Genomic DNA, 15753 nt, shown 5'->3' with positions numbered 1-15753 from the left:
TGTATTGATACCCTGATATACACCACGGGAGGTGTTCTTACAATCACACTACAATGTCCATCGCACGTCTGTTTACTATGTGTGGATACTTGTTACGCAATGACGAGCGGAGCTAATACTTCTGACGTAATAATGAGTCAGTGGCGTTTGAAAACAGACGTTTGTGCTAACACTAACGTGGTATATTATCTCATTCTTGTTCACGAATATTCAGTTTATGTCATAGTCCTTGTACAAACAAAAAGTAATCGTTCTTTCACAAACAAATCGATTAGATATGGGAAGTAGTCGATTACGATTACGATTACTTCGGATTTTTTTCGAATGTAATCGATTGCGATTACGATTACTTCAAAATGCTGTAATCGTCGTAATCGATTACGATTACTAATCGCGATTACCCCATGTCTGGTGTGTACACTGTATAGTCGCAGGTCATGCTATTGATCTGAATCTCGGAGCATAGCTTTCACTGATCCTCTTCTCTTTGATGGTTGACCCGAGAATATTTTCGCCAACGCTGTTGAGTTCATACCCTGCTCAATATTTTTGTTATCCAGCAATTGTCGAAGGCAACAGCCCCCACAGCTCAGTGTCATATACTAGCATTGGTGTTGCAATCTGTAAGCCTGACATTAAACCACGTCGACCGCTGTCACCCAAAACCCATCTGCTGACGAGCACCACTCAGTTCAGTGCCGGGAAAAAGCCGTCGTATACACTTCAGCCGAAACTGTTACGAGGTTCACTGTTCCGCTGTGGCAACCCCATATACACGGACTCGTTCCGAGCCGCTGCCCGTCGTTTCATGCTCCTGACGCTGCTTTAGAGACGGAAGAAGCCGAATGCGGATACCGCCGCCATGGCTGACGTGGCTCCCATCAATTGCAACTATGAATATTCTTTTCTGACGTGATCCATATCAATATTAATATTTCTTTTAATTGAGTGGTGCAAATCACGTTGATAAGTTAATATGATATTCCTCACCAGAAGATTTACCACAGCAGCTCTCTGATATTTCGGAGGACACGACCGGTGGACATTCGAATCGGAATCGAATTACACTGTTCCTCAATTAGGCCTAGCTCAAATAACTACACAGCACATACGCATATCTCACCGTGATAAGAAATACATGTCCACAGTAGTACAAGTGAGAATTCGTGATGATGTGAAACAAATGTAGCATTTAACAAATGCAATGCGATCTCACAGTACCACGACTTTATGCCAGACTGTTTTCAGATTGCAGTATGGAGTTACCATGCATAACACGTGCCTAAGCAAGTGCCAGTCCTCCAACGCTCATAGTCAAAATTGATTCAGTACATTGTTCACACGCTCTCCACGAAAACATAATCTAACAGACAGAGACGTTACATTTTTATAGCATACTTTCATTAACTTACCACAGATCTAACAACATCGGAGGAGCTCATGGGAAGTACCTCCCGAAATCATCATGTGTCCGAACTAAAATTAGGGGGACGTTTGTGATTTTTGGTATGATATTATTATCGAGTTCGACATAGAATATCACCGCACCACTTTCGAATCGTGTCATTGAACGAATAAAAATCTGGGACTTGTTTTGACTATTTACAGTACTCACTCCATTGACAGACTATTTTCACATCTAGTTCCCAAAACAGTATTTGAGCATCACTACTTACTTTTTAATCTTTTGGTTTTGTAGTAAAGTAGAAGTAGAGAGTAATGCTGGGAAAGTTTGCACCCTATAGTACGGAAACTAAGTATGCGTTCGAAGACTGCGCCTATTTCAAGTGTCATTATTAGGGCAAGTTTTTGCAACTTTTGCAACTTTTTTTACAGCTTCCGGCAGCTTCCTAAATACTCAGAAGTTATGTAGTATGGTATTTCAGGCTGTTTGGAGGATTCTTATATTGCAACGTTCTTTGATTTCCGATGCACATTTTTGCAAATTCTTTTCGATTTTACATGCAACTAACTTTTTACTGGAAATATTTGGCACTATATGTGAATAGATCGCTGGATTCTTTCACTGTCATTGTCATTTTATCGCATTTTTGTGGTGCATTGAACTGATAAAAAATGCTAATAAACCGAGCGTTAAAGATTCTGGACGGAACCGAACCCGTTCTGTATACCTTACCTTTGTGGTCTGCGTCTGCGGTTGTTTTGATACGCGCGAACGGTTTGCGACAATTTGCTGCAAAACGAGAGTCTGTCGGCATCGGAGCGTGCAACAATATCTAGTGGGCGCGACCAATGAGTAGCGATGTTGCGATCGATTCGGCTCAACCGGAAAGTGTTGACTTCTCTCGCTCTGTTTATTTTTTTCCGCTGACACCATTCTCCTTTGTAGATACTGGATATGTTTCGGTAGTTCGGATATATTTTCGTCCTGAATATGTCAATCTGGTGGGGATTGGTTGGCGTCGGGATTGTCATGTCAATAAAATGTCATTAAACAAAATCTATGTTTACCTCAGTTTATTAAACATAATAAAGGATGATATACCTTTCCGAAAGCCTGACACGACAAAAATAAATATCACAGCACAATACACAATAAGAATCGCAATGCAACAAAACTGGAAATTGTGATCGTCTCCTCTAGTGATTCACAGTCTCAAGTAAGGATGGGGAAAAGGATGATTCGTCTCTGTAGAGAGAGAATTGCATGGTTATCTAGTCATCCTATTTCTTTGTTTGCCGAACCAGGCGCGCATTCACAGGTGCTGTAGTCAAATCACTTCTTGTTGCGGATATAACGATTTCCACGCCGATTCTCGTTCAGAATTGCCTATCCGAGTTTTGGAATTTTAGCTCGATTTGAATCAGATACAAACTTACGATTTCTACGACTCTGGTAGTGTGCTTAAATCTTGACTTGATTGGAACAGGACATGGACAACTAAATAATTTCAGTTGCATAATTTGAGTAATTAGAATGAAATGTCGGTAATCTAATTCTAATCCAATGTGGAAAATGTTTCTATTCATGTAATTCTAATGTAACTTCTGGTAATCCTGAAAAAGCTATGGAACTGCATGGTGCGAAAAAAACCATACTTGTCGTACAGTAGGGTGGTTGCTCAAAAGTAAGATTTTTCCCCCGGATTCTGGCGATTCAATGATTAAATTGTTAGGCTGCCTACAATAGGCTGCAGACCAAATCTGACCCAATTCCAACCAGCCTGGGCTGCCTTGGAGCCAATTGAAATTTTTAAATTTAATAAAAATAAATTTCAAATTTTACTGCCAACCAACCAACCAAGGAAAATAAACTATAATTTGATATGAACTGAGCTTGATCCAAGTTTTCGCGAATTCAGTAATTCTAATTCTAATCTTATTTGAAAAAAAAACTTTGTAGCTATAATAGTAATTCCGGTCTAATTCGAATAAAAAAAGTGCAACTGTAATTCTAATTCTAATCTAATTTCGAAAAAGCGAAGATTTTGTAATCCCTAAACTCTATTTAGAATATCATCGAGGTATAATCTTATATGTAAATTTGATTACTAGTAATTTACAGTACCGGATACGTAATTGGATTTCCAGATGAAAATTACTAAAATATTATCCCAGAGCAGGCCTGAATTCTAGCAGGACATAAGGTTCGCACAGTTTAACGATTCGTAAGCACGCGCAAGATATCGGATTATAATACGGCACGGTATCACGAACGAATCACCATCCATTTATAGTACATCACGTATTCTGGCTACTCATCTATGTGGGTCACATTAAACTTATTCATCACTTTCCATTACATACATACATTACATACATACATTACATACTGATCGTAAGCTGTGACTAATTCATGTCGAATTATACTACATCGCAATGTACACTAGATATTATACATATAAACTGATCAATTTTAGAGTTCATATGTTAAAATGTATTCGTAATTTAAAGACGTTAACTGTTCAGCCGGTATCAACGTTATAATCCTTGAAAAATGCGGTGAAATAATTCTTATTGCTAACAATCTAAAGCCTATTGCCTATTGCCTCTGCGCCCACTGTAGCATTTACTGGCATGGCCTATGTTTATATTTTTAGGTGTGTTGAGGTGTGAACACGTTGAATATGAAGCTGATCGCTGTAGTATATAGTTAGACTCAATTCTGAAGAGGGTACCAATACTAAAAGCCAGAATTCGAGTGACAATAAATGGTGTGAAGGTCGAAGAAAAATTTAAAATCAAATAAATCTGCGAAATATTCTACTTCAAGGCGATATACGAATATCTAAGAAAATGTGGCTGGCCCTTGGCTACGTTCATGCGTCGTAGCTGATATTTTAGCTATCAACATCCCAGATTTCCCGGTCAGGCCAATCAAATTTTTGATAGACCTTGCGAGTTCACAATAAATTACCAGAGTAATTATGTTTTGATAATTTCCTCGCGGGCCACTCAAAACCTTCTCGCGGGCCACGGGTTGGCCGCCCCTTATCTAGATTCTGGGCGCAACCAAAACCGCTCCGAAGACCTTACCTTTGAAGTTTGCGTCTGCGGTCGTTTTGATACGCGCGAACGGTTTGCGACTATTTACTGCAAAACGAGAGTCTGTCAGCATCGGAGCGTGCAACAATATCTGGCGGCCAGGACCAATGGGAAGCGATGTTGCGATCGCTGCTGCTCAACGAGAACATGTTGGCTTCTCTCGCTCTGTTTATTTTCTCCCGCTGGCACAATTCTCGTTTATGGATACTGGATATGTGTCGGTAGTTCGGGTATATTTTCGTCCTGAATTGGTCAATCTGGTGAGGAGTGGCTGGCGTCGGGATTGTGATGTCAATATAATGTCATTAAACAAACATCTATATTTACCACAGTTTATTAAACATATTAAAGGATGATATACTTTTCGAAAGCCTGACACGACGGAAGTAAATATCACAGAACAATGCACAGAGAGAACCGTATTGGAACGAAACTGAAAATTGTTATCCTCTCCTCCAGTAATTCCCAGTCTTAAGTAAGGATGGGGAAAAGGATGATTAGTAGGGCAAGTTTTTGCAGCTTTTGCAACTTTTTTACAGCTGCCGCGAACTTCCTAAATGCTCAAAATACATGTACCATGATGTTTTAAGCTGCTTGGAGGAATTTTATAGTGCAACATTTTCTATATTTTCATTCAACGTCTTATTGCAGATTTTATCAAGTATTGCGCAAAATGTAAACGAATGATATAAAAAACATGCTATAAAATTATTTCTAGTATGATTCCCTCTTTGATTTGCCTAAAAAAAGAGCTATGTGATGGACTATCTGCATCTCAATGCTATCTACGACGCAATGGCTTGCAAGCAAGAAATGGGGAAGTGCCGAATTTGACAGCTCTACAGGAGCTGATAGCGAAATGCTGCCATGTAGGCTTGAAAGCTAAATAACATAAAAGTGTATACATGATCGATTGAATAGTGAAGAAAGAAAACAAATAATCAGATATACTGCAAATCTTGAACTATTAGGCTATACAAAATCACCTTTCTAGTATATCATACCCTAATAATTCTAAAGAATTGTAAATGCGACTTTTTACTGCAACTTTTGTTAAAATTGAGTACAACTTTCTCGTGATTTTAGTGCAGCAGAAACTTTCCCTACTAATTAGTCTCCGTATAGAAAGAATTGCATGGTTATCTAGCCGTTCTCTTTCTTTATCTGCCGATCGGGAGCGCATGCGGAGCATGGACCGGAGCCGGATTGGATATCCGGCCGGATTTTTACAATTTTGGCCGGACCGGATCGGAGCCGGATCAGTATTTTTCAGTTACGGCCACAGCCGGATTGGAGCCGGATCACTACTTTTTTGATCCGGCCAGAATCTTTATGGATAAGCATGACTTTTATGACTATATAACTACCAACCAACCACACGTAAATAACCTCCAAGGCAGTGTGAACATAGACGAGGCATATTTATCAATTCACGGAACCTCCGTACCGAGTAGGGCCGGATTTCTGGCCGGACTTCTACATTTTTGGCCGGACCGGATTGGAGCCGGATCAGTACTTTTCCTGATACGGCCGGAGCCGGACCAGAGAATTTGTCGATCCACTCCGCACTAATACACAGGCGCTGTGTTCAAATCACTCATTGTTGCGGATATAACAACTTCAACGCCGATTCTCCTTCAGAGTTGCCAATCTGGGTTTTAAAATTTTAGCTCGATTTGAATCAGATACGAATATACGATTTCTATGAATCTGGTCGTGTACTTGAATCTTAACTCGGTTGGAATCACTGTTTGACTATTAGATAATTCTAGTTGACTAATTACACCAATTAGAGCAAAAGCCGGTAATATAGTCTAATTCTAATCTAATGTTTGAAATGTTTCTATGCTGTTATCCTGGAAATGCTATAGGAGAACTGCATAGCGCGAAAAAAGCCAAGCTTGCTATACAGACACTCACCATTCTCTTATGAGAATGAACTAATATGACTTGATGTGAACTGTGCTTGATCCGAGTTTTCGCGAATTCAGTAATTCTAACTCTAATCTAATTTGGAAAAAACTTTATAGTTATAATTCTAATTATAATCTAATTCGGAAAAGTTGAAAATTTTCTCGTTGCTCTACTCTCGTTGGAATGACATGAAGGAATAATACTCCATGTGAATTTGATTACTAGTAATTTACAGTACCAGATATGGAATGGTATTTCTACATGAAAATTATAAAAAATATTAGCACATAGCAGATCTGCCTTTTACCAGGACATACGGTTGGCACAGTTCTGTGATTCGTAAGCATGAGGAAGATGTCGGATTATAATACGGAACGGTATCACCATCCATGTGTAGTACATCATGTATTCAGGCTACTCAGCTATGAGGGTTACATTAAACTTATTCAACACTTCCACCACATAACTAATGGCCCCTGATCGTAAGCTGTGACTAATTCATGTCGAATTATACTGCATCGCAATGTAGACTACTGATTATATATCAATTAGTCACTTTTGATTTCATGCGTCTAATGTCTTCGTAATTTAAAGACGTTAACAGGTCTGCTGATACCAACGTGATAATATTTGAAGAATGATACGAAATAATTTTTATAGCTAAGAATCCAAAGCCTCTAGAGCCTCTGCGCCCACTGTAGTATTTACTGATATGGCATATGTTACTGTTTTTAGATATATTGAGGTGTGAAAACGTAGAAGCTGAACAATATGGAGCTGATCGCTGTATTCGTAGCATCCGTTGCATTCTTTATGTTTCAGGCTACAACGGCGGGTAAGGAATTATCCGTTGCCAGATACCATGTTTGTCTGGTCAAGCCGTATATTTTTGCAGAACAGTGTTCCGTTGCTAGCGATTGTGAATATGGCTGGTTTGAAATGGCGGATTGCATCAATGGAAAGTGCATTATTAGTGAAAGTATAACGTGAGTTCAATACTCTCATGACCAGGGGAGGCCAACCCGGCCGTAGAAGGGAATTTGTGCTGCCGTCGACAAGTAATTCAATTAGTATGTGTTGGCGGCAGTCGACATGCAAATCGAATTTTCGAATTGACTCTCGATTTGGTGAAAGATTTTGATTTATCTTGAAATTCCGACTATCCTCATGGGATGTCAACAAATAGCAGCATGCAACAAAGTGACTAATAACAATTAGCCCACCCGAGGATCCTTCATCATTTATAACTTGCCCGAAAGTTACGCAAACACCATATCCATCAACTTTACCGGTGAATCTGATCACATGGGGTGAGAAAGGATAAATGTTTGATAGTAATATATGAAACTACTAACATTAGTGACGAAATTCATCCGTCAATCTGAAAGTTTCTCGCGCATGGAGCGATAATAGCTATTCCCACGTACCAATTCATAACATGTACATTGACCACTCGCCATTTCGGTGAGTATAGTCAGCCGATATCAATGAATAGGTTAATCCTGACTTTCACCGGAAATGGACATTGACAGTATAACATAGGTATTTGGCGTCCAGTCAGTTCATTACGGATATGCCCTGAAATGCGACCGTAGCCCTACATGAGTTACCGAAATGCGGCTGTGAATGGCACAAAGGTTGCCCTCCCCCCTCTCGTGACTGTAATCCACCATTGCTACTATCGCCGTATATATGGTCCGTGGACATATGAGCATGCGACATTACAGCATGCGACACTTCGGCATGCGACAATTTGGCATGCGACACATGTGCATGTGGGTTAAATTACGGGTTAGGGGTAGGTTAGGTTAGGTTTATGGTTGGGTTAGGGTTAGGATTTAGGTTAGGTTAGGCTAGGTTAGGTTAGGTTAGGCTATGTTTCGGGTTAGGGTAAGTTTTTGGGTTATACAGTCACATGCTGAAGTGACGCATGCTGATGTGTTCCATGCTGAACTGTCGTTTTCCATTGTGTCGCATGCTCATATGTCGGGCAACCCGTATATATATATATATATATATACCGTGTTGTGATGCATTGTGTTGGTAACGAACGTATAACCGAATCTCAAATGAAGATCAATTGAAGATTTGGAAATATTCCGATAGGCATCGGAGAAAAGGGTGATTCGTGACGATACGAATTAACATGAAAATGAACCAGTAACAAAGTAGAGCGTTTTAACATATATTTTTATGGTCGGCCACTGCTGACTACATCATAATTGGACGAGGTTTCGTGTTTTTATGGTATTATCATCAAGCATCCTTGATATGAATTGGAACGAATGGCTTGACTTATCTGAATATACGAAACAGAGAATGTTTAGAAATGTAGTCCGTCTCAGCGTTTTAGTTGAGTGATTTACGAGAACCAGCGTCTTTTCTTTTTCTTACAGACATGGCTAACATTACAAAGCTTCGGACAAAATCACGGCATCAAGGACTATCTATAGCAGACTGTTATAGCACGTAGATCTCTACCATGTATATATATTAAAATCATTGCAACTTGGTATCGGAAGTGTGTTGTGTACGCTGTACTCGCCGCGCATACTGTAGATCTGCATCCCCGAGCACAGCTTTCGCTGATATTTGTCTATTTGACAGCAGAGCGGTGGATATTTGCACCTAGGCTGTCTCGTTCATGCCCTGCCTGGATTTCGAGTTATTTAACCCTTAACGAACACGATAGCCGCCATAGCTCAGTGGTTATATACTCGTATTGATCTCGCAATCTGCAAGCTCGAGATTAAATAGTATCGACGGCTGCTGTCACCCAAAACTGACGATTACCATCAAGTCTGATGCCGAGATACATCCGGCGTATAAACTTCAGCGAAAACTGTCATGAGGTTCACTGTTCCGCTTTGGTTAAACCATTCCAGTTTATTATCAACAGTTTCATCACATCAATACACCACACAATACAATGAAAAAATAGGTGGCTGTCAAAGCGACTGGGAGTAGTCTTTGAAATCAGACACTCATGAGGTCCTATAGGTGATGTAAAGAAGAGGCATGCACACCGAATGCAAAGTTAAAGATAACTTAACAAAACACGACAAGACAAGCGATAAAAACAAGGTGGCATGTGTCGATGGAAAGAGGGCGATATACCAGGTCGTGGTTCGGTACTCTCACGCGCTGACTTGTCTACAACTTTTCAGTAGAATCTGCTTGTAGTTTCCTTGGACTGCGGCCATGTTCGGCCCGTGCACGTGAATAACCCTATGACTATGACCGAGATGAATATCGATTGCCGAACTCACTAGCAACAATTCACAATTGTTTATTTTGAAACCGCTGTTTCATGAACTCGATGAAGCAATTGGTCGACTGCACTGCATTGTAGCAAATCAGTGAAAAGAATGTATTTACATGTTGCTCGCACGGCTGCACGGAGAAAGATCAAACATGCAGTTCGTTTGTCCGACTTTCCAGGAAGAATTTACAAAATAACATTACGCGTTTCACGCATACATATAACCTCGCATAGCTGATGAGATTTCGTTAGTATACATTATACAACTCAACTCCGAATATTGTACTGCACAATGTGCAATGTACGTTGTACATTGTACATGTAGGGCCTACTTTAACTATATACTACACAGACACACTTCGCATGAGAAACACAGGAACTCGATGCAAGTCAGTTACAAGAACAAATCGGTATTGGTAGAGGTGAAGTATTGGGTTTGTAACCCATAAATGTCGACCGTGATAGTTCTATAGTTCAAACCGCCCGAATTTCACCATAATCAGTCGGCCAAGTATTTCGACACTTGCTGGATCCCCATCTTGACGCCTTGCGTCTTCACCATCACGTCCCCCTTCGAGGTGCGACGGACTCGCTCCGAGCCGCTGCCCCGTCGTTTCATGTTTCTGGCGTTGCTTTTGTGGCGGAAAAAGCCGAATTTGGACACCGCCGCAATAGCGGACGAGGCTCTCCTCAATCGCGAATATGAATGTTTCTTTCTCATGTGATCCATAGCAGGCTTGCTTTAAACTTTAGTGATGGAGTACACGTTGATGAGATACTATGATAATTGATATTCCTTCCCAGATGCTTACAATACAGCAGCTCACTTGTAAGTGATTGATTCTCTAATATTTCACAGGAATATATCTGTATACTTGCTGTTGTTGTTTCCCAGAGAACTGGTATCAGCTATGCCAATCCTCATTGTATATATCAATACTGCTATGACGCAAGGCCCTTATATGTAAGTGGCTTTCAAGGATATCATGTGGCATTTCGCAACCCGGAGCATAACAAAAGATTGATTCGATTGACGGCAACAGCGTTTATGACAACGTGTCAATCTCAAATCAACAACGGGGCCTGTCAATCTGATTAAGTGACGTATTGTTCCCTAATCCGATGTGGCTGTCAACAATCTGAATTATTAATTTGAATCGGCGTGTAGACAAATGTATCCAAGCGTCAGAGGAAGGTATCCTTGTCAGGACAGGCGTTATGATATGTCTGAGAATAGTTGGTGTATGATTTGAAAAGCTTTATGAATCTACTCCAGAATAATGAATTCATGAACCGATCTTTTGTGGCTTTTGTAATGGACCAGACTAGAAATAGTTTGGTGTTTTGCAGTGACAAAATCATCAAGTGCCTGAATGGACGTATTTTACAATATAATGGTAGCGAACGTATAATGAATATGTTTTTTTTTTCAAATGATAGCCAAGTTTTCGGTATGGGACAGCTTGCAAGCTTCCCAGAGTGTCGTGGTGTCTTTGAAAGAGCTGTTTCAAATGTTGTTCTAGCCGTCGGCTTTTAGTTGCGCCATCAGTCGACAGGTGAATCAAGTCACCAACAAAAACATAGCTTGTTGGCAGTCGACAACCACGTGCATATTAGAAGTAGGCCTACTCATGTGGGTGTTGTCTACTCACGTAGACTACTTATACACGTCTACTTCAACAGTTTTATGCAACGAACTCTTATAGTTTTATTCAAGTATATTTGCCTCGCTTTCATGTACGAACGTGTCATGACAACTAGGCGAAGGAGGTCCTGTAGGACGGTGACGGGCGATAACTCCGTGCGTCACACCTATTTAAATCGCCAGGAGTTATTCCGTGACTAACGCTTACCAACGAAAGTCTGCTACGATTCCGTCCCAATATATGCTGCAAACTTCTTTCTGGAGTACTACCCTATACCTCCCGTTTTCTACTTCCACTTGAGGCAGTTTTGGAGTGTCTTGAGAGTGGGTACGTGTAATTCTTCAAATATCCATGGTAATAGTTTATTATGAACCAAAAATTACTACCTTCACCAATTCTTTACAGCCGTAAATATATAACGAGCAACGGTACCAACTGATTGACTGTCTCCAGTATACACCGCATCGCGTAGAAACGGGACTCAAGTCCGCGTTTAAGCCTTTCGTGGTGAATAATAAAGTACAAGCAATCGATCTACCACGAGTGCGTGGTGGAGTTAGCTCACGGCCAGTGACTGCCGGCTTAATGGTGCTCATAAACTCATCGAATCGATGACCTCTAACCTGCGTGACTAAATCATTTTGAATTATTCTGCAGACCGATTGCTGCAATAGCGTACTTGACAGAATCCCCTAGTATGTGCTCATGAAATCGTCCCGTAAATTGCCCTTTAAATTCGCATTGCTAATGATTAATTATTGCGAGAAAAACTATTCGAATATTCTACTCTTCTGACTGAAAGAGTATCTTCTCCTAAGACTTGACCATGCGGGCAAGCCCTATATAAGCCGCTTCGTAAGTGTCTCGGTCTTGGCAGTGTCTTTGCCATTGCACGTAAGACAATGTACCCATTCATATCAGTTGAGTCTCCCTGGATGGAATGCAGTCCGAAGCCGTTTCAGCTAGTGGGGGATAGTGATGTAAGGCATTGACGAATAGCTTATTTTCAAACAACAAAAACAATATTTTGAAAATGAAATCAATTTCATCATTTCAAAATGCTTTACTTAGCGTTCTTCCGAAATCTCCAATCAGATCGCGAGCAGCATGTTGTTAACCCCAGAGGTGGTCAGTAACGCAGTACTTCTACTTTTTCGAAGTACTCAAGTAGTTTTCCTCTACTTCTGGTACTTACTCAAGTAGATATTTTTTCGCTACTTCTACTTCGCAATATTTTGTGAACTACTTACTTACTTTTCTCTATTTTCAGTTTGTCAAGTGGAAGTAGTTTAATCCCCCAATTAGAAAGATAGCCTAAGGAATTTCAGGGCTGTTTTCACGTAGTATGAATATTAAATTTTCATAAAAGCCATGTAATACCCGGAATTTTCGTTGCGCTTCGCGCACAGTAGATATATGGAGTGACCAATATGTTTAAACGAAAGTATCGCTTTGAAAGTAACGTTTGAAACTACTGTTTTGCAATCCAGCAATTACCTATTACACCTAGCAGCCCATGACGTGTCCTAATCTGAAAACCTGTAACTATAGTAAATTTTTCCCACTTCGTGGTCGCTCAGCATCAATACAGTTTTTTCTTTCACATTATCAGGTGCTTGACTAAAAAAAATCAACTTTCTCGCTCAGCTCCCAAAATACCCGCTGGAGCGCTACTGCGGTGCTGATTCACGGCATCTCAATCGAATTTGGCCGTCAATTTGACGACAATTCGCAAAAAAAAGAGGACCAAAGGGCATTCTCCGAGGACAGTTTCAAAAAAGTCAAAAAATATGACAAATCCTCCTAAAAGATGACGTATGGTAAGATTGGCAACCCTATCTTAGCAGAACACCGTTCATAATTTCTGGACAAAAGACATTACATATATTTCCGCTTTTTAGAAGTAGTATTTGTATTTTTCTTTCAATTACGAGTATTATACGTTGAGTTCTAATTATAGTTTCAGTTCTTTTGTCTGGAGAACATACATGTTGAAGTATAAAAGCAAGTGTAGTAATGCATTATATCATTTACATCCCATGATGCGGTCGACTGCTTATTCTGTCAAAAATTGACTCCTCCTCTGATGCATCAATATGAATCAAGCTCTCTAAACCTTCCACATAGCGCCATTTGCAGCTTTTGACAGTCCATGCGAACGAATTACGATCGTTTTCACGACTACTTACTTACTTGGGTGGATTTAAAGTCAATAATTTCGACTTCTACTTCGAGTAGTTTTAGGTTGCTTATGAAAGAAGTACTTCTACTCGTACTTGAGTAGAGTTTTTCGTCGCTACTTCTACTTCTACTTGAGTAGCTTCATTGACTACTTTGACCACCTCTGGGTAACCCCTGTTCTAATACGAATAGAGAATTCATAAATTCATATTGATGACTTGAGTCGAGTACTGCTAGTCGATTGTCTCTAGTATCGAACATATACGTAACGGTGTAACTAAGAATTATCTTATCAACGAGAATGATCCTTTCGATACTTCCATGTTGGCATGGCAGTCTTTATGTATGCAACTCATGGCTGTGAAATGCACAAGTTCGCTGGAACATTGTTTCTGCGAATCACACCATTGCCACAGAGGGTTGTATCGTGATTATGAGCATGTACAAAGAAATTACATTCGATGATCCGGAACTGGGTGAAGGAGATTTCTTTGGCGGGCAAATTAATTTCTTGATATTTCGTTGGTCTTACATAAAGGGCACATCCGGCACATGTTTCAACTGTCATGCTATGCATGCGACGTCTGTCACTTGACAATGATTTGCACTCGAATAGTTAACTCCAATCCAAAAAGTACTCGATGTTAACTTATAACTGAACCTTGAGCATTCTGTAAAGCTTGGTTAAAAATGAATTTGGAATATGCGATTCCGCAAACAGCTGATATCCATTACGATATCCTAAACAAATAACACGGTGTTTTGCAGCAATATGAACCGATAAACAAGGTCCTCCACAGCACCATCGATTACACTCCATCCCAACCTCGATTGGCTAGCGGCTTATCAAGGACGCTCACAGCTGATTACATCAATTGTATCAGAAAAGAAACATGTTACGTAAGCGTGGCGAAGAGGATAACAACATTTTGCAAAAAAACAGTGTCCATTAGCGAAGATCAAGCCGATTCGATATCACTGTCATTCATCACTATACCGTTTCGAACAATGTAACGGATTTCAGTCGATGGGGAACGCAAGGACGCACGAAATAGTATCACAAGGCCTATGCATTGGTGATTAACTTGTCGTGGCGCTGCCCGGCAAGCCAAATTTTGAATAATGGGAATGGTCCGTGGACATATCAGCGTGCGACACTTCAGTATGCTGTACTCTAGCATGTTTGCTAAAGTTAGGGTTGGGCTCAGAGATAGGGTGAGGTTTAATTTTGGGGTAAGGGTAGTTTCGGGGTTGTAAAGTCAGCTGCTCCAGAGTCAAATGCTGCAGTGACGCTTGCTCAAATGCCGGGTAACCGTACGGAATATGAGCCCTTGATCAAGTAACCATAGTGGTACTGTTCCACAGCTTATCACTTCCAATATCATGCCACATCTTTTTGTTTAATAAACAATAACAACAACTTTCAATATCAGAATATGTCGCCGGTGCAGCACTATTAGTAGCTCTCACGATTGATATTATTTCGACTCCTGCGCCAGCACCGAGTATGGTAAAGTATCGGTAAGTGTTTGGTTGCCCGACATTTGAGCGTACGACAGAAATAAAAACAGCAGTTGAGCATACTAGTCTTTAGCATAACAACATATGCACATTGTGCATCGAAGAAACAGGATCATTCGGGCATCTAGAAATAGGGACATATGACCAATGACCATGCGATACTTGGGCATGCGAAATTGAGCTTGAAATACTGGATGCCGTTTCCGGAACAGGAAAATAGGATCAGTCGCGTAACAGAATATCTAGCAATCCTTGATATAAACCACATTGGTAAAGGCAGTATCTGCAACTGAGTGCGTGTCATAATTCATCGACAGATAAAACATTATATAAATATTGCCTTGAAGTCTGGCAACACAAATTGAAAGAAAGGATATGTTGACGAAATACTGCATATGTAAGGCGACTACAAAACCAGGTATATCAATAATGTCATTAAAATTTGTGGCTGGAAGAGACTTTCCTAGTTCCACTGCACATTACCAGTAGCGCTAGAATTCTCGAATCATGACTCATGAGTTCCGCAATTCGTAGGCCACACCAGTTTTCAAGGCGACGTAAAGTCCATATCCGCAGCGATGGTGTATACTTCACAAAATGTTATGCGGATATCGGGCAATTGACTGTGATGTTCATTAAATGAAATGAGTTCCGAAGTCAAGAAATATCAGTACGTAATCTGCGCCATGCTAGCAGCATACATGGATTGTAGTTGTCTTTCGA

The 15753-nt window shown here is 40.3% G+C and overlaps 2 long non-coding RNA genes across 2 annotated transcripts in view; both read left to right on the top strand.

Annotated features, from left to right (window-relative positions):
- LOC145445951 (uncharacterized) overlaps positions 1-15753 on the top strand; it is a 146169-nt gene that overhangs the window by 85395 nt on the left and 45021 nt on the right. The window lies entirely within an intron of this gene.
- LOC145445894 (uncharacterized) lies at positions 7002-15092 on the top strand. The gene is made up of 4 exons (XR_013917139.1): positions 7002-7024; positions 7156-7255; positions 7316-7406; positions 8817-15092. It is a non-coding gene; the product is annotated as an uncharacterized LOC145445894 (long non-coding RNA).

This window comes from Botryllus schlosseri, chromosome 1 (genome assembly GCF_051294905.1).
Source record: "Botryllus schlosseri isolate E-star chromosome 1, Bs_hap1, whole genome shotgun sequence".
NCBI lineage: Eukaryota > Metazoa > Chordata > Ascidiacea > Stolidobranchia > Styelidae > Botryllus > Botryllus schlosseri.
Note: the sequence above shows the minus strand (reverse complement) of the source record. Positions and strands in the feature narration are given on the sequence as shown.